This window comes from Caretta caretta, chromosome 2 (assembly GCF_965140235.1).
Source record: "Caretta caretta isolate rCarCar2 chromosome 2, rCarCar1.hap1, whole genome shotgun sequence".
NCBI lineage: Eukaryota > Metazoa > Chordata > Testudines > Cheloniidae > Caretta > Caretta caretta.
This window is the reverse complement of record NC_134207.1, coordinates 203,612,338-203,639,628: the sequence shown is the minus strand read 5'-3', so window position 1 is coordinate 203,639,628 and position 27,291 is coordinate 203,612,338. Positions and strand designations below refer to the sequence as shown.

The 27,291-nt window shown below is 39.8% G+C and overlaps 1 long non-coding RNA gene across 1 annotated transcript in view; it reads left to right on the top strand.

The window, feature by feature from the left end:
* Nucleotides 1-376: 376 nt before the first annotated feature.
* Nucleotides 377-27,291, top strand: part of LOC142071171 (uncharacterized) — a 151,563-nt gene continuing 124,648 nt past the window's right edge. The window contains exon 1 of the long non-coding RNA XR_012667205.1: nt 377-484. This is a non-coding gene — a long non-coding RNA (uncharacterized LOC142071171). The remainder of the gene's footprint in view (nt 485-27,291) is intronic.

Genomic DNA, 27,291 nt, shown 5'->3' with positions numbered 1-27,291 from the left:
AGGAAGAATGAGGAATTGCTTCTGGATAAAACTTCTGTGGCACTATACAAATCTGCAAGCGGTATCTACCCCCTGGCTAGTGAATGCAGGCCTCACTGGTCTGTTAATCTCTGTCTCCAGGAGTCTGAAGCCTGAGTTCCAAGTGTGAATCCTCTTTCTAGGGTCTCCCAGTTTGCAGTGTACTGCTGCTGCCTTACACACATAAAGCTATCTGATCATGGGGTGTGTGTGTGTGTGTGTGTGTGTCATAAATATAAAGGGAAGGGTAAACCCCTTTGAAATCCCTCCTGTCCAGGAGAAAGCTCCTCTCACCTGTAAAGGGTTAAGAAGCTAAAGGTAACCTCGCTGGCACCTGACCAAAATGACCAATGAGGAGACAAGATACTTTCAAAAGCTGGGAGGAGGGAGAGAAACAAAGGGTCTGTGTCTGTCTGTATGCTGCTCTTGCCAGGGACAGAACAGGAATGGAGTCTTAGAACTTTTAGTAAGTAATCTAGCTAGGTATGTGTTAGATTATGATTTCTTTAAATGGCTGAGAAAAGAATTGTGCTGAATAGAATAACTATTTCTGTCTGTGTATCTTTTTTGTAACTTAAGGTTTTGCCTAGAGGGGTTCTCTATGTTTTTGAATCTAATTACCCTGTAAGATATCTACCATCCTGATTTTACAGGGGGGATTTCTTTATTTCTATTTACTTCTATTTTTTATTAAAAGTCTTCTTGTAAAAAACTGAATGCTTTTTCATTGTTCTCAGATCCAAGGGTTTGGGTCTGTGGTCACCTATGCAAATTGGTGAGGCTTTTTATCCAACATTTCCCAGGAAAGGGGGGGTGCAAGTGTTGGGAGGATTGTTCATTGTTCTTTAGATCCAAGGGTCTGGGTCTGTAGTCACCTAGGCAAATTGGTGAGGCTTTTTACCAAACCTTGTCCAGGAAGTGGGGTGCAGGGTTTTGGGAAGTATTTTGGGGGGAAAGACGCGTCCAAACAGCTCTTCCGCAGTAACCAGTATTAGTTTGGTGGTGGTAGCGGCCAGTCCAAGGACAACGGGGGGAATATTTTGTACCTTGGGGAATTTTTGACCTAAGCTGGTAAAGATAAGCTTAGGAGGTTTTTTCATGCAGGTCCCCACATCTGTACCCTAGAGTTCAGAGTGGGGGAGGAACCTTGACAGTGTGTGAGGCAGGTGTCTATGGCAGCTTGATGGGAAGCCCATCATACACACCTCTAGCATTATGAAGTTTTATTTTGTTTGGAAAAGTCTTTAAGTACATGCTATAGACCACCCGAGGTGCAAATATGCAGGGGGAATTCAACATGCAGCTTGCTACTGCTATTTTACTGATATTCCAAGCCATTATATCACATAGCAAAGCCTTGTCCCAAGCATGATGTAGCCTACTGATTCAGAACTATTACTCCCAGAGCTACTACATATTCAGTTCATCTCCAATTTTTTCACCCAAAGATACTTAAAAAAACCCCATTTCTATTTGGAGGTGCACAGTCCAAAAAGGGCCAATGTCCATGTTATTATTTCTGACTGGAGGGATATCAAAAGTGTCTTTCCTATGATGTAAGCTTCTGTTTGGACCAGAGTACTTTACAGCTGTAATGCCTCAACCTGCTATTTCAATTTTCAGTAAGATCTCAAGTGCTAATTTAAGCACGTTACATGCTCAAAATACCATCAAACAAAGTCTTTCTCAATCTCTGATAAAATCAATGACCATCTGGAAACCTTACAAAAATTAGATGTAACATCTCATGAAGCTATCCCAGTGAGCAAGATTCTTAATTAATTTGCACTCAATTATTGTGGGGATTTTGGAATTACCAAAAATGGTAATATGTGCTTATGCTTATGTAATGTTTGTTTGTGTTGGTGATGTAGAAATAAAAATGAATTTTTCGATTGCTCAGACATATCAATCAGTTTTAATAAACTTTGGAAAAAGAACTCAGATACCAAGCTGAAATAAATTCCCTTTCACAATTCTTATCTGGAAAAACTTCAGTACTTCCTGTTTAAGAGTGCTGGGTGAATGCTGAGGGTACTGTGACTGCTGCTCCGAACTCCAGTGGTACTATCCTGATATCTAAATACAACATGAGCATGGGCAAATATTTTCCATCCTAACCCTCACGCCTCACAGAACCCCAGAAAAAACCAGTCCACAAGTCCTTCATGACAAAAGCTGCCTATGTAGGATGACCAGATAGCAAGTGTGAAAAATCAGGATAGGGTGTGTGTGTGTGGGGGGGGGGTAATAGGTGCCTATATAAGATAAAGCTCCAAATATCAGGACTATCCCTATAAAATTGGGATGTCTGGTCTGCTTAGTTTTGCATTTTCACTCCCTCACCTCCGCACAGTCTAGTGTTGTCAGATTGTCTAGTGCTGGTCTAATGTTGTCAGGTTGTTGTTTTTCTAGTAGAAACATCTTTAAAAATAAGTTGGCAGAAATATTTATTTAAACTGAATTAAAAAAGACAGCAGAGAAATCTCAGTGTGGGAATGAATTTTTTTTCACTGAATTAAAAAGTAAAAAATTAGTTTGTTTGTTTAAAAATGATATGAGTGCTGTGCAAAAAAAAAAAAGACAAAAATAGTTGATCAGTTTTTGATGCTTTTTTGTGCATGTCTAACTTTTATACAGCTTCTGTTTAACATGAAATTTGGCAAGTGATTAGACCATAATATGCCTAAATGCTTTGTGTATTTTGAAAAAAATAAATAAAAGGGCTGAGATAATAAAACTCCAAAAGTTGCTTCTGCACATGTACTGTAAATATTTTTCAAAGAAGTTCCATAAGATTTTTAATTAGGTGGCTAAGACTATACATGATAGACTGGCGCAGCTTGGTCTGCGGGGTAAATAATGTGCATTTTAAAAAACATTTCTAAATACATATTCCCCCAATTGACAGAGCTGTTCTGGTCCACTGAGTAAATAATGCACAGTTTAAAAAATTTATAAATACGTATAATATGTAAAGAAGCTGTTTAGATTGTGTATGTATGGAGCCTAGAAACTGGTCTGGCACTGAAGCAGCTGCAATCCCAAAGGATAATGATATGTGCTCTATAACCTATGATGAACAAATAAATAAACCAAGGAAATTCCATTGAAATAACCTTAAGACTGTGACACAAGCTGACATTATTCTGCAGATTCAAGGTGAACTTCGTATTTGGTCCTTAAATCATGCTCCTGGGCTTTTCACTCCATTCCCCTTCTCCCACTCCCCTGCTTAATAACAGTCTGAGTCAAGAAGGAAGAATCAGCATTTGTGCTTCATTTCTGGGCCTCGTAAGCTTGTCAGAAACACATTGTTTAAACCGAGTCATTTTAAAAGTTAACTTAGTGGGTTACAGATTGTTGTAACCTACTGACAACCGCACTAAAGCCAGTGTCTCTATTCAGTCCATGATTCTTAGTGGCTAGCTAAGTTATGAATTTAAACTCCCATGAATGAATGGTAGCATTTTACACGCAGTTTGAACTTTGCACAGCTGTACACTGCATGCAAGGTGCAGTGGAGAATCAGGCCCAAAAGTGAGTAAGTATAGAGAAATTGACCATAATATTTAATGAGAAAAACTGGAGGAAAGTATTGTGAACACTGGTTTTAATGCTGCTTGTTTTGTCTATGCAATGATCACCTTCGTGTTGATCTGATTCTTTAGTGCAATTAATTGTTTTCTGTGTGCATCTTTACATATTTTCTTAGCTCCTAACTAGTACATTTCTGCACAGTTTTGTATCTGCTAGCCCCAGCATTTATAGCCAACAAAAACCTCATAAATCTACTTCATTTTTCTAATAAGACATGAAAGTCCTTAATTGGCCTTAATGAAATGCACTTAAAGGGCAATAAACGTGTTTAAGCCCCTCTTTCAGGGTGAGCTACAGTACTCTCACTCTGCTCTGTTTTAGCCTTTGTGGTAATTAATCACTTATTCATATGTGGCACATCAGTAACAAGATCAAGCAACTACTGCACAATTGCATGATAATAAGCTGCTCATATATGTGTCAAGATTTAGCAATCCTTTTTAAAGCCTAATTTAAACTCATTTTACAACTAAGCAGACTGCTTCTCTGAAGTATTTCTACCCAGTATCTTTTTACATATTTCTGTTGAAATGCCATCTCTTTATTTTGTTTATAGAACTCAGTTTGCCTTAAATCCATTTATGGCACCAGAGTGAATTTCAGCAATGCAAACATTTACCATTGTTTTTTCAGTCAACTGGAAATGCTTTATCTTTGATCCAAGGCAACACCAAACCTCGGGTAAAAACAGAGGGCAGTAGAATGAGTGCCATTTTGGGTAACTATTTAAATGAGCAAGTAACTGTAGTGACGTGTTACATTCTTAGCTAATACAGTTGGGCCCAGCAGGAATTTCATGCCATTCACCTATGAATGTACAAAGGAAATGCTTCGTTAGAAGTAAAATTATCCCCTTCACTAAGGGTCATTATATAGATGCCCCATAGTATGTTGTCGGGGTCAGGGGGAGGGATGAGAAAAGTGGCAGTCTGGTGGAATGTCGCTCCATCTCCTATGTGCCACGGCCATGAGCTTTGCACCAGCCAGGAAAAGGCCAAGTGGAAAAGCATATTGGGGATGGTCCAGGGATGGGCTACTCAGTCCACATGTTTTTGCACACCCAGAAACTCCTTGTGACGGTGCCCCCCATAAGGCTTTATGGAAATATGCTTATGAATATATATGACATAACTGGAATATGTTCTATGCTACATATGCCATATAACATATCTATGTAAAGGTTACGATCTACTGAATCTATTAATCCTTTTTGTATGCATGTATTATTTTTGTATTCAAAGTTATGAATATTGGCTGTGTACTGGCTTGATTTCTAAATAACCTTAGTGGAGCATTTGGTCAGTTCCTGGAGAAAGGAATTCGCAAAGTTAAGTGGCCAACCAAGAAGCACTTAAGGAACAATGCATCTTGGAATGCTCCAATCCACATAAGAAGTCTTCCTGGAGACATTCAAGATACCATGTGGGCAATGGCTTCTGCCTGTAAAAACTGTGAGTCATGCATGGACATGTGACTTGCCCAGGTGACTCCAGAACTCCATCTTGGAGCTGGACTTTGCATAGGAGAGAGGAGGGAGTCTCCACGCACAAGAGAAAGTCTATTTAAACCCGCGGGAGACACCTCCATTTTGTCTTCAGCTGGCTAAGGAGATAGCCTCTCACCCCCAAGGATATCTGAAAGAAACTGGAACAAAGGACAGTAACTACAGGGGGTGTGAGTGATTGCTGGACCCAGACTAGAAAGAGACTAATCTGTAAAAGAGAGCTTACTGGAACTGGTGAGGATTTTATCTGTATTCAGTTTGATTAGACATAGACTTGCGTGTTTTATTTTATTTTGCTTGGTAATTCACTTTGTTCTGTCTGTTACTACTTAGAACCACTTTAAATCCTACTTTCTGTATTTAATAAAATCACTTTTTACTTATTAATTAACCCAGAGTATGTATTAATACCTGGAGGGGGGGGGGCAAACAGCTGTGCATAGCTCTCTGTCAGTGTTATAGAGGGTGAACAATTTATGAGTTTACCCTGTATATGCTTTATACAGGGTAAAATGGATTTATTTAGTGTTTAGACCCCATTGGGAGTTGGGCATCTGAGTGTTAAAGGCAGGTACGCTTCTTAAATTGCTTTCAGTTAAGCCTACAGCTGTTAGGGGACGTGGCTCAGACCTGGGTCTGGGTTTGCAGCAGGCTAGCGTGTCTGGCTCAAACCAGACAGGGCGCTGAAATCTTAAGCTACCAGGACAGGAAAGCAGAGGCAGAAGTAGTCTGGGCACATCAGGTGGCAGCTCTCAATGGGTTTCTGTGATACAACCTGTCATACTTCTACCTGAACAAAGTGCAGAGGGACAGCGGTTACTATTACACTCCATAGGTCCCTAGACAGTGCCTCACAAAAATCCAGATTTTTTTGGATTTATGGACGTTTTTAGAATTTCACCCTATGCGCCTACCATATTGTATATACATTTGTGTTCAGGTAATTTTGACCAGCCTAAACCTCAGGGAGGCTGATGACGTCCACAAATGAGGAACCTCAATGTCTTAGTAACACATCAGAAAAATACTTTATTTTTCTAGCCATGTATTGTTCCCCCGTAGCCGTGTATTTATACAGAAAAAAAATGGAATGTGACCTGACCATTCCTTTTTGCCTAGAGTCAGGTCTAATACGTGAATAAATACACACAACTAATAATGTGTGCATCACACTGCTAGACAGCAAACATAAAATAATATATAAATAGTCACCTAGATTGCCTAAACATTTTCTTGTACTGAATAGATAGTAGCGATTTATTTTTTATTTTGCTTGTCCAGTGCATATGTTATATACAATTACTATACAAACAGGCTTTCTAAAGCATTCCTATGTTATATCCAAAGTGGAAAGTGGTATTTATTTTGTGTCTTCCTATACGTTAAATGCTCTTAATTGGCCAGAGGTGTTTGATTGGTTATCCTCACATATTGGACCCCTGAAAAATGGTTGGGGCTTTTTCCTATGAGCAAGGACACTTTATACTCACTAGTTAGCCCTAGCTCCATTCTGCATATTGGATGTAACTAAAATGTTGACATCTGAGTGTCTGATTGTGGGAGGGGTGAGTAGGGCGGCAGTTGAGCTTGCAAATAAAGGAGGAGATGCTCACTCTCCCTGCAGTGAGGTGTGGTCCGTTAACTGCCAGTCCCAGATCTGAGCCCATGTTTCAGTTATCTACTGTGGGCCCGGTTGTTCCTCGTCCTTTCTTAGGGCACAGGGTGGGGGACAAGGTGAGATGTAAAAGGAGCTTTCACACCCATAATTCTGCAACACAAGGATGAGGGACAATCATAATCTTCTACACTCCGGGGACCACAGGAAATGTTCCAGTTATGCTCCCCTGTGGTGTAAGCCATCCCAAAAGGGATAGAGGGGCATGACATCCTCTCTGATCCAGCATATAGAACAGCCTATGTGTATCAGGGAGCCAGCTGCATGTTGCACTCTCTAAGACACATGATTTCCCTGGGGTAATGTAGCTCTGCACTGCCCTCTACTCCAGGTAGCGCTGAAACAGCACCATCTAGCCCTCTGTGAGTAACTGGGTGAGTGGACTCCTCTCATCAGAAACCATGCACAGTGCAGCAATAATTGGTCACGTGAACACGGCCCTACAACCTCACACAATTCACAAGGCAGTCAGAAATGAGAGAGGGATGGGGAAAAGAACTCTCTGTCTCTGTGGCATCCTGTTATTACATCCCATTCCCCCAAACTGAGCTTCAGAGCTGCTGTGAGCAGAGAAGGACCTTCTACTCAAGAACAAAGGCGGGCTTTTTTAATATGAGATGGCTGCTGCTCACGTCTTTTAAAGCTGCACACAACATGGTGTGGAGTCCGTTTCATTTAAGATGCACTGACTGTCCTGCTCCCTCATTGTTCTGTTCTAGTGGTAGCTGTTATGTTCTCATGTGCAAAGAGCAAACCTGACCTTTCTGTCTAAAAAGAGCTTTACTTTAGAATAAGGAAAACCAACAACAATAAAGAACAAAAGAAATTTCCAGTCCAGAGCACAAGAGCCGTCCCCTCGTTTGCAGGCAAAAGCTCTGGCAGCCTACAGAACTTTGCATGCAAGAATTGTTGTTAGACCTGTGAAGATTCCGTACACAGAATACAAAAGGCTTCACAGTTCACAACATACAGTCTTGTTATCTTTGGTGTTTTCCTTAAATTCCAGCACCTGGAGGCATTTGATTATAAACCTCATGATTTGTAAACTGGAGGTTCGGGTTGGCAATACTGGGTAAGATGTGGGCTCAAGGGATCAGCTTGTCCCCTCCTGCAGAAAATCTCCTGGAGGGGGGGGGGGCAGGGGGAGAAGTCCTTTCATGAAGTTTCCCCATGTCATTCCATCTGAAGGTTTGTCCTTTCTTCCCTCATGCTTAGGAAAAATCATGGGGCAACTTCCAAACCTGGCAGTTCACCCAGAATCACTGATGTTGGCTTGCCCTGTCTCTATCCTCTTCCTGTTCATGGACCCCAGCAGGTTCTGAGAGCAGGGTCCTGTGCTGCAGAAGCGGCTGAGCTGACCTTCTACACATGCACTTAAGCACTGTGCAGGATTGGCACCTGACTTGCAATAATTAAAAATAAAAAAAATCAGCAAAAACAAGCGACTTGAAAATACATACTAAAGAGAGCTGGTGTGGCTTGCTTGTCTGTAAGCGCTTAAAAATGAAATGGTCCATCAACAGGCTTCTTCATGGCTATTAAAGGTGATGTAAACATATATGAAAACCTGAATAAAGTCAAATTTCTATCTGTGCAGGCAAAAATTCTGACCTAGTTTAGTCCATTGTGCTTTCCTGATTTGTTGTTCATTTATGCCGGGCAGCTGGACAATAGGATTTTGCATGGGCCACAAACAATGAAATAAAACAGCAAGATGTACTGTATTTTACTGAAACATAATATAAAGGGCAGCAGGGGACGAGTCAAAGCCCAATATTCTGAGACTGTAATTTTTTATCACTAGTTTATTTCCTAAACCAAAATGGTTTTGAGTATAAATATTGTATGAAAGCAAAGCTGCACCAGATTTGCTGTGTTGGAGGCAAGACCTAAACCTACTCTTTATTAGAATTAAATTAATATGGTGTAAGTAGTTTTATAGTTTAAACATTTTACTATTATTTATGTTCTAACTGCTCTCCATACACAGAACTGTCCCTTGCTTCTTTTTGTTTTTACTACTAATAAAAAATAGTAGGCATAATAATTCAGGGACTGTTTGCATTTCCAGGCACTTTTGTTCATGTTTACCTACCCAAGGAGACATACCAAACCCCTAAGCTTAAGGGGCTTTAATACAAAATATAGGAGCCACGTCTGAAGAGCATTATATATCAGGGAAGAAAAAGCAAAACAAATACATACAAGATTATTAATGATTATTAATGAAGGGACTGTCCAATAGAAAACAAGCGAGTAGGTGCGTGCAGAAATCTAAAAGAATTGCTTTTTGGTTTTGTTCATGTGCATTACAGTAATCATAGTATATAAATGGATTGATAAACATATTCCCCTAATTACCCACTGATTTCTCAGACTGCTTAAAAATGAGAAGGAAAATGGCTTTATTTATGATGGCCAGGATAGTAATTTTTAACCATGACAACTTGTTGCATTTCATCTGACAGTGAATCATTTTTTCAGTAATGTCAGGAATGAAAGACTAGCACAGGAGCCTTATGCAAGAATCTAGGAATCCCAAACAGTCTTTAGGAAACTCATAAAATTTAGACTGTGCTTCCAAGGGCACTAAGCACAAATTTAAAAGGTGAAAAGCAAGCATATTTTCTCTACTAATGCTCCAGAGGATGGTACATATGGAAGGTGTAAAGATGGTAGCTGTGTATTTTAAGTTATATTTATCATTAAGGAGCTGAAGGTGGCTGGGTGGTGCTTAGTGGCCTGTGAGCTGCAGGAGGTCATATTAGATGAGCCCGTGGTCCTTTCTGGCCTTAAACTCTATGACTTCCTTAGTACTCAGAATACTCTGCATATATATTAGGCAATGGGTGAAATTAGGCCCTCAAAGAAGTCAACAGAAGTTTTGCCATTGATTTCAATGTGGTCAGAATTTCACCCGATATGTTTAACCACTGTATTATTGCTGCAGACATTTAACCAAATCCTATATTTAGCCATATTCTACTTAACCTTTATGACTGGTTCTCATCTGTGTGAATGACATGGTACCAATAGATGTTGACTCAATGCCTTCCACTCCAGTCACTATTTTATACTGGTGCATACATTTCAACTTATCAGTAACTCAATACGGCTGCATGTGGGTTTCATATATTGCATTTGTAATGAGCTACAATATTTAATTTAGTTCACCTTTGCCTAACTGGGCCTTGAGTCTCACCTTTGGACAGGTATTTAATTACTTCTTAAACATTTACTAATTTTATCAGGGAACCCTAGCAAACAATGTTATGCTCTTCATATCGGTAGCTTCTGTTGTTAAGTTTCCCACCATTCCTATATTGGGCTATAGTCCTTTGTCTCCAAGGACTTAGCAAAACTTCATATGCAATAAGTAAAAAAAAAAATACATTTTTTTTCTTTATTATTCAGTGTATTGGTTTTAACATCTTGCATCTTTATCACCATGCAGTCTGACCCCTTTCCACATCTGGTTTCCTTTGGGCAATCTGATCATATGCATTGACCTCAATGGGCTTTGGGTCACAGCCATAAATACTAACATTAGCAAACATGAGGGTCAAACTCAGTTGTGGTCCTACAAGGCACAATGTCATTGACTTTGGCTTCAGAAGTTAGGATTGATTTTAGCCTGGCTCTCTTTTCACTTACACCAGTCTAAATCAACGACTCCACAGAAGTTACTGGAATTACACTGTTGTAAACCTGTTGCAAGTCAGAGGCCCTCAGTCTCCTTTGTCTGAGTCATGGTTCAGACATTGATTTTTTGGGAAAGGCCCAGACACATTTTTGAACAGACCCATCATGTTTGCAATTGAAAAAGGGTTGAGGAATTAGCCACAAAGGGGTGAGTGACAATGTGTAAATGAATTTTCAAAGCACATTCATCCTCAGCAGAGCAGTAACATGTCCCCTGGTCCTCATTAATGGTTCTTTGCTCAGTCTTTTTGTTTTTCCTAACTTATTGGCAAATGTGTGCTGTACTGTTGTCATCTCATACTCCCAGATATGTAATGGATTTATCAGCAGACTAGTTGGCATCATAGAAAATATTGGTGAGTGAGGAAGAGTCTGAAGAAAAAAAGAAAAGAAAAAGAACAGAGGACTGGAGTGTGACAGGAATTCTCACCGCCATTCTGGCCAAAGATGAGGCAATGGTTTATAGGTCCCACCCAAATTACCTATACCATCTATTGCTCCCCCCTTTTAAAAATAGTTTGGCAAAATGTATCACAGTTTAAACACACACACACACACACACCATAGAGAACCACCATTTCCAATGGTAATAAAATGCTAGTTAAAAAAAAAAGTCAGGGTGCCACTATTGCTATCTGCCTTGTGGTCTGTGGGAGCAGTGAAGATGCTCATCCTCAGTTGAAGTAGAATTGCAAGTCTGCTGCTATTTGGCAACCAGGTGTCCATCCGGGTCCAGGGTCTTTGCAATACAGAGCGAGCCTGCTAGAATTGAGTGACCCCCTCCAAAGCACTCCAGCATCTGAGCCACCATTTCCTATTCTAAGCACAGGGAAATTCTGTGGTAGTCAGACACCCTAATGTGGTAACTATTGCTAAATGCTGACTTTTAATGGTAACCTTTATAATTTGTTTATTAAACATAAACTAATTAGAAGTGAAGTGAACTGATCGATGAAGTCTGAAAATAGTCTGGCAAAAAGCCCTGATGTTCTCTATTAATAAATCCAAAAATAGAAAACTTGTGTACCTATTATTAGGTTTATTAGGGTAGTGGAGGTTTACACACACACACACACAAAAAAGAAATGGTAATGGCCCCATTTTCAAACTTTTAATTGGGTACTCAAATTAGCCTTGACTCTAAGCCATAAAATGGGATTTTATGGGCCTGATCCAAAGCCCATTGAAGTCTTTCCATTGACTTCAATAAATTTGGATCAGGCCTTAGGCGCCAGTTAGTGATCTTAAATGTTGGATTAGGATATTCTTTATAAGTACCTGTGGTTCAAAATTAGGCCCAGACACTCAACTCCCTACCCTCAATTAATTGACTTCTCCTTGCCCTGTTCCCAAAAGGGAAAGTTCCCAGCTGTTAGGTTTGCAAAGTTATTGGTCTGTAATGGTGTTTGTGAGAGAGAGAGACTGAAGGAGGCATGGGAATCAGGCTCTGTAGCATGAGTGACTGCAAATAAGTGCTTACAGGCATAGAAATGTTGCAAGTGGGCTGCACTGAGAGAGCTGCAAAGCTCAGAGATCTAGCAGCACTAGACAATAAATAAGAGAGCTTGTTAATCGGGTGTTTTTTGAAAGTGTTCACAGATCTAATTTTAAGGTTGGGGCCTCCAGGTGTCCTTCCTCCTTTCAACGGACATTTATGTGGTTTGTAAAGAGTATGATACTCAGTGTATGTTGGCTGGGTTAGTGTGAAATAAACTGCCACATGTTGATGTGGATTTCCTTTTTGTTAAGTTTGTGGAATCAGTTAATACTCAGGGAGAATAAAACTAATTTTCATTAAATTGCTTGTGCTCAACTTCGAGTTGTTTTCATTTTGGTGCATATTGTTTTATAATAGTGAGCAAGCTTAGTTCATCTGTTTTTATTCAGTAGTTATATTCGGGATAAATTTGGCCCAGTATGTCCCCTATTGGTCCTTATTATTGCCGTTTTGGATATTTTCTTTTTCTTTTTCACTATTTCTTTAATCTCCTGTCTCTTACATTTTGATAGATGTGATAATGTCTCTTTCCTTTTATTCCTCCCACCTCGTTGTCACCACTTTAATCTGAACACAATTTAGCAGGCTATCCTCTGCAGATATATATTTCTTGTGACTTATGAGCTAAATTTCTACACATTAAGAACTAAGGGTGAAATTTATAGGAACCAACAGTGAAATCCTGAACTCACTGAAGTAAATAGAAATTTCCCATTGACTTAATGGGGCCAGGGTTTTGCCCTCAGTGGCTCAAGCTGGGCACCCAAAAACTCACGTATCCAAAAATCAGTGGCCACTTTGGAAACCTTTGGCTTTTCTTCAGTATCTAATTCTGTTTCTGAACGCTCTGCCAGAGCTCTAATGATGGGTTTTGGAAACCCTTTCCCCATACTGTGTCCCACGATCTCATTCTCTGTAAAAATATAACAAACAGTAATATTAATATAAGAACTTGTAGTGCACTTCTCAGCTGTAAATCTCAAAGAATGTTACATAAGTAGATAAGTTGTATTATCTCAATTTTACAGATGGGTAAACTGAGGCTCAGAGACGTGTCTTGGTCATGGCAAGTAACAATGTTAGCTGTTGTATTGAGCATAGGACCCAGATCTTGATATTCCCAGTCCAAGGCCATATACACTGGGCCATGACACAAGTGTATTGTATTTACTTGTGTGTCATCAGCACAATCATTGACACTAAATAAATTGCAGGTGCATATATAATTCTAGTTGAAAAGGGGGTAGTCTGATATTTGTCTGATTTATTTAACTGCCCCTGTGCCAGGCTGTGGCAAGGAGATGGGGAGACCTCTGTTTCCCATATGATTATTTGAATATTCACACATTTGATTTTAAATTTCATTGTATGCAAGTACTCAAGCACAGAAGCTTAAAATTTACTTTCTGCAAACATTCATGTGAATAGAAGTCATGCACTTGAGTGTTTGTGGAAAGTGAGACAAAACAGGTATGAACAACTATTCATGGAAATTGTTTGTGATAGGCATCCAATTCTAGTGTATTAATCAGCATGCTACTTTGTTCACTGTAACTCAGATTGTCCCAGACCTTTTGTATGGATGCATTGTGGTGCTAGGAGTCAATTATTCTTGCTCTCCCCATTCTTCGAGGTGGAAGTCAAACTCAAACAGCTTAGTGGGATTAAATCGAGGGACATGGATAATCTCCATCCAAGAATATTAAAGGAACTGGCACATGAAATTGCAAGCCCAATAGCAAGGATTTCTAATGAATCTGTAAACTTGGGAGTTGTACCCTATGACTGGGTACCAAATATAGTACCTATTTTTAAGGTACACATCCATTCAATGTGCAGCGGCAGTCAAAAAGCTAACAGAATGTTGGGAATCATTAGGAAAGGGATAGATAATAAGACTGAAAATATCATATTGCCTCTATATAAATCCATGGTACATGGTACAATACTGTTGTTGACAGATCTGGTCATCCTCTCTCAAAAAAGATATATTGGAACTGAAAAAGGTACAGAAAAGAGAAATAAAAACAATTAAGGGTATGGAACAGCTTCCATATGAGGAGAGATTAACAACACTGGAATTTTTCAGCTTGAAAAAGAGACGACTGTGGGCGGATATGATAGAGGTCTATAAAATCATGACTGGTGTGGAGAAGGTAAAAAAGGAAGTGTTATTTACTCCTTTTCATAACACAAGGACTAGGGGTCACCAAATGAAATTAATAGGCAGCAGGTTTAAAACAAACAAAAGGAAGTATTTCTTCACACAACTCACAGTCAACCTGTGGAACTCTTTGCCAGAGGACGTTGTGAAGACCAATATTATAACAGGGTTCTAAGAACAACTAGATAAGTTCATGGATGATAGGTCTATCAATGGCTACTAGTCAGGATGGGCAGAGATGCAAAACCATGCTCTGAAGTGTCCCTAGCCTCTGTTTGCCAGATGCTGTGAATGGGCGACAGGGGATGGATCACTTGATGATTACCTGTTCTGTTCATTCCCTCTGAAGCACCTGGCATTGGCCACTGTTGGAAGACAGGATGCTGGGCTAGATGGACCATTGGTCTGACACAGTATGGCCATTCTTATGTTCTAAAGGAAAAAAGTGATCTGGGAAACTACAGGCCTGTTAGTTTGACCTCTGTGGTATGCAAGGTCCTGGAACAAATTTTGAAAGAGAAAGTAGTTAAAGATATAGTGGTAAACGGTAATTGGGATAAGATACAACAGGGTTTTACAAAAGGTAGATTGTGCCAGACCAACCTGATATCCTTCTTTGAGAAGATAACTGATTTTTTTAGACAAAGGAAATGCAAAAGATCTAATCTACTTGGATTTGTAAGGCATTTGATATAATTTCCCATGGGGAATTATTAGTTAAATTGGAGAAGATGGGGATTAATGAGAATTGAAAGGTGGATAAGGAACTTGTTAAAGGGGAGATCAAAAGGAGAACTGTTAATAAAGAGAGAGGTTACTAGTGGAGTGTCTCAGGGATTGGTCTTGGGACCAGTCTTATTTAACATTTTTATTAATGAGCTTGGCACAGAAAGTGGGAGTGTATTAATAAAATTTGCATATGACACAAAGTTGGGAGGTATTACCAATACAAAGGAGGACTGGAATATCATATAAGAAGATCTGGATGACCTTAAAAACTGGAGTAATAGAAATGGGATGAAATTTAATAGTGCAAAGTGCAAGGTCATGCACTTAGGAACTAACAACAAGAATTTTTTGCTATAAACTGGGGACTTATCAGATGGAAGTGACCGAGGAGGAGAAAAACCTGGGTATATTGAATAACTATGAGCTGCCAATGTGATGGAGCTGTAAAAAAAGGCTAATATAGTCCTAGAATGAATCAGGTGAGGTATTTACTGTAAAGACAGGGAAGTGTTAATACCATTATATAAGGCACTGGCATGAGACTTTATCTGGAATACTGTGTGAGTTCTGGTCTCCCATGTTTAAGAAAGATTAATTCAAGCCAGAAAAGGTGCAGAGCAGGGCTACTAGGATGATCAGATGCATGGAAACCTAACTGATGAGAGGAGACTCAAAGAGCTGGGCTTGTTTAGTCTAACCAAAAGAAGGCTGAGGTGAGATATGATTGCTCTCTATAAATACATCAGAGGGATAAATACAAGGGAGAGGGAGGAGTTATTTAAGTTAAATGCCAATGTTGACACAAGAACAAATGGATATAAACTGGCCATTAATAAGTTTAGGCTTGAAATTTGATGAAGGTTTCCAACCACCAGACGAGTGAAGTTCTGGGGCAGCCTTCCAAGGGGAGCAGTGGGGGCAAAAAACACCCCAACCTAACTTGCTTCAAGACTGAGCTTGATAAATTTATGGAGGGGATGGTATGATGAGACTGTCTACAATGGCATGTAGCTAATCTGTGATTGCTAGTAGCAAATATCCCTAATGGCTGCTGATGGGACACTAGGTAGGGAGCGGCTCTGAGTAACTACAGAGAATTCTTTCCCAGGTGTCTGGCAGGTAGGTCTTGCCCACATGCTCAGGGTCTAACTGATCGCCATATTTGTCAGATTGGCAGAGACCCTTGGGGGTTTTCACCTTTCTCTGAAGCATGGGGCATGGGTAACTTGTAAGTTTAAATTAGTGTAAATGGTGGATTCTCTGTAGCTTGAATTCTTTGAATCATGATTTGAGGATTTCGGTAACTCAGCCAGAGGTTATGGGTCTATTATAGGAGTGGATGGGTGAGATTCTGTGGCCTGTGATGTGCAGGAGATCAGACTAGATGACCATGAGGGTCCCTTCTGGCCTTAAAGTCTGTGAGTCTCTAACCATGACTGCTCCCTTTGTACATCTTTGTGAGTGCACATTTCCATGGCCTCCATTCCCCGCTCCATAGATTAGGCTGGGCATACAATGGGGAGGAAGTTTCTTGCCTGGGTAATAGATTCTGTAGCCTGTGTACTCCCTTTGTGCATCTGGGAACTCAGGGAGTTCCCCTAGAGTTGTGAGACCCTCCCCTGCCCATGCCCCTAAAGAGGCCAAGGCCATAATACCACAATCTTGTGAGGACAATTTGTGAAAACTCATTGGACCTGACTGATCTCACTCACAACATTGCAAATCAGGAGTAACTCCTCTGAAGGCAATAAACTTACACCAGTGTATAACTGGCATGGCATCAGAATTAGGTCCCTTATGGCTTTTTCCATTAGAGGTTCCCTTAAGAGGAAAGGCTATATGAAGAGTACCTCATAGTTTAGATATGAGAATTGCAAATGTGAGATATTATGCAACAAGGAAACCATACTGGTACTTTTTCAATGACATATGACATGATTTTCAACTCCTTATAGTCTGGAACAAATTCAAGGCTATCAATTCATGCACTTATAAAATTCCTCAAATTTTATATAAATCTGAGGAATTTTATGAGTGCATGATTGAAGTGTATATATATAGTTGTAGATAGTCCTTCTTAACTACTTTTTGAAGGAATAAAACAGGAACAAGGGCTTTTTGCTGTTTCCCTCCCTTTTTGGGGTCTAAATTTCCTTCCTAAAGATAACGCATTGCTGAGACAGAATTCTGAGCTATTCTTTGTGTTGAGGAAGCAGGAGTGGTACTCTGGGAACAAGCAAGGCTGGCAGAGCACACTTATCACTATAATCTGATAATTTGCAAGAACTTGTGGGAGCAGAAGTAATGGCTACACTGGCTGCCCTTTTCCTTTGATATCTTCCACTCCTGAACTTTGGTTTGCAGTGTTGAGGGTAAATAACGTAAGCCTGCAGTTGGAGCCTAGATGACAGCCCTAGCAACTGGCTTACACTCACACTCACTGTTCAATACAATAGCTCCTTTTAAAAACAAGATCATGTATTTATTTTCTCATCATATGACTAGTGAAAACAGATGAAGCAGACAGGAATACTAGGCATTTATTTGTCTCTGGGGGCTCTGATGTTCATGCTTGATTCTTGTGGAAGCTGAAGATAGAAGGAAAGCTCCCCACTGTCAGATACAATCTCTGCAGCAGGTTCTTTAAAAAGCTAAGGGTAAATCTGAAAACCTTTCCCTTTGTGCTGTTTGTTTGTTTGTTTTCATGTTCCTGGGGAGCAAGCTACGCAGATCTGGGAATTATGTGATACATTTTGGGCAGGCCATGCAGGCAGTGCATTTGGTGCACTGCACAGGGCCCCCATGTCAGGGCATGCCACCCCCCCAATCAAAGGGAACCCCCCCAAAACTAAATTAAACAAAGCATCCCCCTCTGAAAAAAACCCTCTCACACAAAAAACAACCCAAGGCCAGGAAGAGGGGTGGGACAGGAAGTGCCCTGCCTGCATGCTATGGAGAGAGCCAATGGGGAGGAGTGGGGAGCTGCACCAGCCCCGTGAGACAGGGGCTGCTGTGGGGTGAGTATGGGGCTGGCTGAATCTGCAACTCCCTCCCCACACCCATGGCCTCCAACTTTCTGAGGCCAGGATCCAACCCTCAGGAAAAGGGAAGGTGGAGGGCCCCCAATTACCATAGTGCACAGGGCCCCAAAATTATTTAATCCAACGCTAACTTTGGGTTTATACTGTCAGCTCCTTAGCCTCTTATTTCTATACTTGCTTAGATTGTGATCTGAGCTCTGTGCTACTTTCCATTGTGCAATTTTTTAAAAAAAATCCATGTATATACATGTGGATTGGATGCATATCATGAATTCAGGATCACAATCCAGGCAGAAGATAAGTTCCAGCAATTACATGGAAGAAATAAAAATACTAACATGTTACAACCTGTTTTAATTTTTTTTTTTACTTTTACTTGCTGAAACCTCCTTCATTGCCTAGACTGTGATTTTTAAAGGCATGACATGCCTCCATATGTGAAGTCCCAGGATTTTGAAAGTATGCAGTAAACCATATGGCAGATCAGAATCTGACTTAACACAGAGAAAGTCCAATGTGGTTCAACAAACACCAGGTATCTCTAAACAAGGAGAGCAGACACTTTGCTGTACTAGAAAAAAACTTGAAAAACTGTAAAATGTTTTACAAATATATTTTAAAAGTATAGTTTTGCTCTGGTGGTTTCCTAACTTTAACTGCTTCTTAAGAAAACAGCTGCCATAGTCATCCAAAGCATAGACAAAAAAAGATCATTTGTTAATACTTTGCCCTATATTAACCTGTGTAATTATTCCAATGATATCTGAGTTTTTATAAATATTACTAATGTAATAGGTTATATGTCATGTTGCAGAGAAAAATGTAATACTTTTACCAAATGTTAGATGATGCACAAATGATTTTACAATACATAACAGATTAAGCACAATCCGTGACTAAGCCTTATCTGGAGTAAATAGAAATATTTCTATATGTTACTATAGCATGTACTAATCCCGGTTTGTGAACATTTATTAAGATAAAAAGAACAATTTCTATTAAATGATTATTAAGAACCAGTTCTTGATTCAGTGGGAGCAGGCTTGGGTCCCAGGAAAGATTTGCAAAATTTAGCCTAAAGAGTATACAAATGTTACCAACAAAACAAAGTGTCTTAAGATAGGTGAATTCCCCCCAATCTAGTGGTCAGTCTGTTTTTTCCCCTTCTCATGGTGCTGTGTTCCTCAAATATATGTAAAGCAAGTATCGTCTCCAAGTATCCTTTTGTTCAAGTAATGTACATTCAGTATAGATATTATCTTGTTTGGAGTTAACCAAATGTATGTGCACTGAATTGATATTCCAAAGAATTTCAGTGAAATAGAGGAAAACTCCCTTACAATTAATTCTGAAATATTTTCTATATATATGTGTGTGTGTATATTTTTTTAGAGAAAGTGTATTTTTCCACAGCTCATATCATAATCAAACAATGATGCTCACACTGCAGCCACAGGAAAAAAATATATTTCACTCTCATGGGCTTTCATTGAATAAAGAGATTTTGAACTGAGCTCCTTAAAATATCAATGCTCTATATTATTCCCCAGATCCAGATATAAATCTTTATAATGGTGCACTTTACAAGCAGCACTCCTGAGTCTTTTTTGATTGGTAATCACAGTGTTTCCTTATTAATACTGTAAAAAATGTAAAAGGCATAAACATTTTGCAATCTATCTATCCTTTCTGTATGGGTATACATCAGCAGCTGTTTTAAGCATTCCTAATATTTCACACATCATTTTTATGGGTTTATATAGGGAGAAAACTGTACCAGAAAACGGAATTCAACGACTGCCATTCTATGAATAAATCCAGTTATCTTTGATATTCTGGGTGTAATAAAAATGTACAAAAGTTAAATTTCTGCCTCATTACAGAGTTATGTTGACTATTTTTAATGTCAGTGGAGAAACGGAGTTCCAGCAAACTGTTTTTTTTTTCAAACTACTGCCTGATTTCAGGTTATGTTTTCATTAAAACAATTTGTTTAAAGCTCTAACAGACACTGAATGCTTGCTAATCCATACACCAAAATATCTGAGTAAAATGGAGAGTTATTTTAAAACACAGAGTAATAATTAATCTTCATTTTGGATGAAACATAAAAGGGCAGGTACTCCTTTTAATTTTTTTCTGAAATCACACAATTTTCAAATATCTGAGTGCTATGACTTTGCTGAAGCGTATGAACACTGCACTGAGGGATAAAGCATTTATCTTAGCCTCACTTGCAAGCATAAGCAGCTTCATTCAAATAGATTTGTGTTTCATTGTTTGGTGGAGTTTCATGTAGATATTCGGCTCCCATGTCTTGGCATGAGTGCCATCAAACCCGGGTCTTTCCACCAGTGGTTTATGCTGCCAAAAGAATTTGGGCACATCTGGCAAACCCTAATTCCTTAACTCTCTGGTGCATGGCCAGGGGATACCTCTGGGAAACCCATTTTTCTTCTTATCAGAGGAAGTAGAGGAATATTGTAATAGTAGAAGACACAGATGGATTAAGCACTCTTTATGATGTCCCTGGTATGCTATGATAATTCTTTAAACCCTTTCACAGTTCTTAGTACAGGCTGTCATTAGCAAAAGGCACAGTTTTGGCAATATCTTCCATTATGATTCCTGCTTTTAGAACTTTTGAACCTGGCTTGATCACAGCCCCCAAGGTACCTGAATTGATAACATATTTTAAGTGTGTGTGTGATGTACATTGAAGGCAGGCTGAAAGTGACTCCATCTCCTGGACTCTAGACTACAGTAGTATCTCCCAGTCTAAAGCCACAACTCCTATTCATGCTCTTATTAGGAAGATGCCTCTGTTTGATGGAACATACATTGATCTTAACGGATCAGACTATTGGTCCATCAAGTGCAGCATAGGGTTGCTGAAAAGTTGCATAGGAACCTGGACACACTTGAAATCAGAGTGGGTTTGGGATGTGTTGCAATCCAGGAAGTTCAATACTCCATTGCTCAGGAATCTGCTAATCAATGCCCCTTAACACCCTACAAGTGTCCAGAAATTTTCTCACCTTCCATTTGGTGTCTTCTGGAGGACCCCCTCCCAGGATTTTCCTGAGGTGTCAGCTGGCTGTTCCCACTACAGTATGCTGGGGTGGCTTTCCCAGTCTATCCAGTCTTGAAGGGAGGAGAGATGTGCTTTCCCCCCTAACAGTTCAGCAACACATGGGAAATAATCTATTTTGTATTATGCTGATGAGCCCTCCTGAAACCCTTCTGGAGAGGCAACCACTCAGCACCCATTAAAAATTCTGAGGAAGGAAGGACCTCCTCATAAGGGAGAGTCAGCGGTCAGGCCTGGGAACTCTCTTGGAGACACTTACGTTAATGTGAAGGTTCCCCAGGGTTTGGTGGAGACAAATATCTGGAGGGATGGATAGGGTATCTTGCATTTTCAGATTCTGCATTGGAAATCCATGCATGCAACAACGTTGGAATTGCACAGAAGTTCCAGGCAAAGAACGTTCTGCATTGCCTTGTACTCTATGCAGTAACACCAGTCCATGGAGGTGAAAATATGTAACATTACCCATCTCTAAAGGAAGATCTTGGCACAGGCTTTTCATAAATAGCAGCCATAAATCCTATACTCTCATGGCACTTTATGGATAGAAATTGAAATAAGATCTTTGCCCTGAATCTGTCGGGGACATCATCAACGAATGCTACACAGCACATTGCAGCATTTAGAAACTATGAAGTTTGCTATACCAAGGTTGTGTTGCTCCTGGTAATAAGTGCTACTAGTGTGGTAATAACACTAAAATAATTCTATGTACAAGATGGGTTGGGAATAATGTAAAAGGTGAAAAGAGGCTGTACCAAAGGTTAGTGATGAATTGACTTGTGTCACAATACTTTGTTCTTTTATTCCTAGTTAGGGATGAACTGAAATGGGGTGGGGGGAGAGTTGTAATAATTGGGCCTACAAAGTTACCCTGAAATGTCATCTCAACCGTGAAAAGTGAGTGAAAGTTCATAAGATGTCACAATAACTTGTAATAATGGGAAAAGGCGCAAAAGGGAGACAGAAAAACTGAATTAGTATAAACAAAACAGCCTACTGATATAACTCAAGGACTATGTTAAAATCATGCTTGGTAAGCAAGAGAAATCAATGGACCAAATTGGTGTGTCAGAAATTAGGTGTAATTGATGGACAAACTAATGAGGGGATGGGATAGTCTACCCACCACTCCTCTTTTGGGGTCCTCAAAAAGGGACTTTGTAGTGAAAGCTGGCTACCACGAAGTTGGCTGACAGGAGAACAGGAAGGAGCTAGCTTGACCATTGTTGCTGTCACCATCTCCTGGAACCCTGAGCTCCAGTGTGATACCACTGTGCCTTCTTTGTCTTACTTGTGAGAGGTGTCCTGATTACCATTTAAGAGACTGTCACACAAGGGGTATTTTCCTTTAAAGAGTCTTTCCAGCTAAAGGGAAAGGGAACAAGGGATGGTGTTAAAATAAAAGTCTTACGTAATACTTTACATTTCAAGTGCTTTCACTGTTTTTTCATCTTTCCTGTATCTTTCATAAAAGGTCAAAATTATTTTTATGATGTGTTTGCCATGGTACTAAGCAGGCTGAGATCTCTGTATAATGAACCCCAAACCTTGTTTAACACTGTTTTATGTTGGACAGTGACAGGGTCATATTAACACCTTTGACTCATTGGGCCCATATATTCTATATAAATTACTACAACAGGTGAGTGGGAAGAAGCCACCTTTGCAGAACAAGAAAGAAATCAATGTTATGCACTAGAACATCATTCCCCAAGACCAATACACAAATGTAACTATGCACAGGCAGAGAAGATCTCGTCAGAAGTGGATGCTGTTTCTGCATGTACTAAAATGAAATAATCTATACATAGGGCCCTGCATATGTGTGCAACCAACTTTCCAGCAGAACATTATCCACAACCTCCTGTCTCTGGAAACACCTAATTCTTGTGCCAGCAGGCCGCATTAGAGACTGAAGTTCCTAACTGTCCACTTTTCTGCTGTTTCCCACTTAGAGAGCTGTGCTCTCTCTCTCTCTCTCTCTCTCTCTCGGTCAAGGTAGGGGTGGTGACACCAGAGATCAGAAGGTCTCTGGGGCACTGGGAGGAGTTCACAGGATGGAGGTAGCCAGGGAGTGTCATGAACATGGTGGTGGAGCCACCTTTGAACCTGGTCAAAGCCAAGGAGAAATTTGGATGGGCCTATGTACCTGTTACTTTGCATCAAATGCCAAATAAACCTAGGTCCAACATTGCAAACAGGAAGATTGGGACTACTGCAGTCCCAGATAGATGCGGAAATATTCCACTATTTTGTCACTTCTAGTCTAGGTTACGATAAATCCCTGATAACAGGTCTCTTTACAAATCACAGCCTGTGGAGAACTCAGTTGCCCTGAGTATTAATAACCCAAACTAAACATATCACTTCTATATTAAGATCATGTCAATGCCTTCCAGGTAGGTATCAGGTCAGTTTCAAGATCCTGCTGTTGTCTTGAAAGAACTACATAATTTAGTCCCCTGAATATCTAATTAAACCTTTTGGTTCCCTTAACGCACATGTCAGGGTTTGACTTTGAGTTCTGTTAAATGCTGGGTTGTTGTCTGTATAGGAATATCACTAAAAACTATTAGGTGCCAAAGTCTTTGCCTGTTTTGCCCCCAGCTCTGAAGCATAATGCCAGCTGAGACTCGGAATGTTAATTCCAGAAATGCCTTCAAATCAAGACTACAAGCATGTTTGTTTAATCTGGCTTTCCCCAAACAATAGCTCTGTCTCTGGATATATTCTGTGAAGTGCTCTAAGACATTTTTTTACATGAAGAGCGCTACATACAGTAAATATAAAATGTATAATGTATTTTTGAATGTGCACATATATATTTGTCCTTTGCCATTATGTAAAACAAGGGAACAATCATTCATTTGAGTAACATGGGTTCCCAGAAAACAAAGATTTCTGTACTAGTGAGGAAGTTCAAAACTCTCCCTAGATACAGTATCTTCTAAACTCATATATTACATAAATAGTGAGCATTAATTCAGTTTAAAAAATGGTAACAATGATTTCTCGAATATATTGTAATTATAATATCCACAAGGGTGTCCCTAAACCTCTGACTGCCAGAAGCTGGGAATGGATGACAGGGGATGGATCACTCGATAAATTGCCCTGTTCTGTTCATTCCCTCTGAAGTATCTGGCATCAGCCACTGTTGGAAGACAGGATACTGGTCTAGATGGACCATTGGTTTGACCCAGTATGGCCATTCTTATGTTCTCATTATTTTGATATTATGAATAATATCTAGGTTTACAATGGTAACTGCACAGCATATGTGTGTAATGTGAAAATTATGTAGTAACCTGCACTATGGTAAATCAGTAACTACTTTTTTTGAAAAGAGAATTGTTGGGGCTGTTTATAAGGAGTCATATCACACAGACTCTTCCAGGTTTGGATGCACCAAGTTTTGTAGGAGCAAAAGTGGCCTCATTGGATCAAGCTGATATTTTGTAGTTGTTTATCCTGCTTTCACCATCTTCAGACCCTCAGTCTCCCCTCATTTCTTTGACGTGGCTGACGCTGCTCATTTGCAAATCTCAGTTGATTTTTTTTTTAATTTGCAAGAAGAAATGCAAATGGCTGAAATGCAAATGCTAGCTTTCACAGGGAGCTATACCTGAAAATATGATATCGGACTTTTAGCTTGCCCTATGAACCAATTGTATCCATCTACAAGGGAAGTTCTATTGGTATAATTATACAGATAGAGTTAAACCACTATAGTTATATTGGCATCACTCCCCGTGTGAACAATCTTTTTCTAGATTAAAAGTGGCTTTTTCCACTTTAGCTTAAACTGTTTCTGAAACAAAGTTAACTAAACTGGAGAAAGACCCTCTTACACTGGACTAAGACAGTGTGCATCGGAGGTTATAATGATATTGGGTTAAATTCACACCATATCTGAAAGTGGTATAATGCTCCATGTAGACAAGCCCTTAAACACCAAAAGGCTTCCATAGACACACACTGTTGGTTACTGAAGGTGGGTAAATCTAGTCTCTTTTTATGCATGTAGTTGGCAGGTGTCATCCCAGACCTGCGTGCAAATTATACTATAATAGCTAAACCAATGTAATTGTTCAATATATATACTTATATCAAGCCAGGTCTAAACTAGAAACTTTTGCTGGTATAGCAATGTTGGTTAGGGGTGTGATTTTTTTAAATGACTCTTCTATAATGGCAAAAAAGTGATTTTCCTGGTATAGCATTTCCAAAAGTTAACCCCTGCCTTCCCCATTTGCCGCAATAAGCTGCATCTACAGTAGGAGGGGTTTCTTATATAGCTATACAAGTAGAGCTATATCAACAAACCTCTTGTGGTGTAGAATAAGCTTAAAGGCCCATTGCGAAAGGTATTATGTAAAAATGGCATTCAAACCCTTAAAAATATCATGACAGTATGGAAACAAACATGGTCCCTGGAGGAAGGAGAACATGCAAAACTGGTTGGGGACAACCAACAGAGAAATGGCTTATTGTCCTTGTCTGTAGGGAGCTTGGTGAAAACTGGTTTGGTTTTAAGGAGCATTACTTTCTGTCCCTGAGTATACCATAATAGGGTCTTTTGGGAGTAAGACACATCACCAATGTAGCTATCCCGATCCAACTCCTAGTGTCGACGCAGTCCAGCTGGTTCAAAAAATTTAGTGCAGTCAAGGCCTGGGGAAAAAATTTCAACTATGAATGGCTAGATTTAAGTGCCTAAATACATATTAAGGCACACATTTTGTTCTAACTGGTCTTTAAGGAGAATTGGTGAGACTGAGATACTAGTTGGTGGAGATGTGATCGTTAGTATTTGTATGAATACTCAGCTGCTTGGCTGAGGGTGAGGTGACTAAAATGTATATTTGAGTTTGTAATTTTAAATACTTGGCAGGGAGCTCAGAGCCTGGGCATCCACATTTTTTTTTATTATTCCTAAACTGAAAAAAAAAGATTAAAAATAAAAAAAGTAGATCTGATGTTCAAAGGTAGTTTTCATACAGCACAGAGAGACTCCCTGGACCAGTCATTTATAACTGGATGTGTGATCTTGAAGCGGATGTGTGCATAGATCAGCTCAAATGAAACCTAGGTTCAATTGCCAGTGGGTGTCATAGAAGACACGCCTGAAATTTATGAAAGTTCAGAGGAAGAAAACCCCTGGCTTCCGTGAAAAAAGGAGCAAACCTGGAGATGATGTATGCATGGCTGAGATGTTAACAGGCTGTTGTTCTTCTCCACACTTTGACACTGGGATTGAGCTTGTTGAATTGAGACTATGCTCTGAGTGTCTTGGTGCTAGCATGCAGTACAATCTGAATCCAACAGAAGTGCTTTTGAGCTATCAGCAGCATGAAAGAAATATTATACTCCAGCGACAGCAAGCAGGGCAAAAAAGAAATAAAAGATTACTGCAATGTTTCCTGTGAAGGAAATTGGGCCAATATTGTGGCTGGTAGCTGACAAGGTGCTTTCATTTAATTTGTTTCTAATTTTACTCAGTGTCGGACAAGCAAACACAGATTTTAAGGGATCACCTTCAGCGTTAACAGGCTGTTTTATAGTGAGTTAAACAGATGCTTTAAAGTGTGAGGTATGATATAGAAATGTACCCCTTAAAAATAACACCATGTAGATGCAATTAGCTGCTCCCTTGGGGCCAAATTTTCAAAACTTGAGCCCTAAGTTGCTCTTGCAAAAATATATAAGTGTGTAACCTGCATTCTGGGCCAGATTTTCAGAAGGGGCAGCCTTCTTTTTGTGTGTGCAGATTTGCATAAGTAAAGTTTGTAACTTCAGGTTTTCATCCAAGGTTGATGTTAGAGTGCAAATACAGGTACTTGAACCTCTAGCTACAGGATTGTGCGTGCCAATGGTAGTTGGAGCATAAGCACTCTAATTTGCAAATGCAAAAAGCGGGTCTGTTACAGCCCTTTAAACAATATTTCCCCATGGTGGGCACAGACTGGGCAATTAGAGTTGAGTTTTAAATTTACTCTTTTCAGGGCAAAAAATAAAATTTGTTGTCTGACTGATAGTGGAATGTGACAGTTTGCTTCTGTCTACTCAGTGCCTAATATACTGCTTATTCTTAGCTAAGCTCCTCAGCTGCTTAGCCCTGGTCTACACTGGGCGGGGGGGGAGGGAGGGGTATCGATCTAAGTTATGCAACTTCAGCTATGTGATGAATGTAGCTGAAGTCGAGGTACTTAGATCGACTTGCTGTGGTGTCTTTACCGCGGTGAGTCGACTGCTGCTGCTCCCCC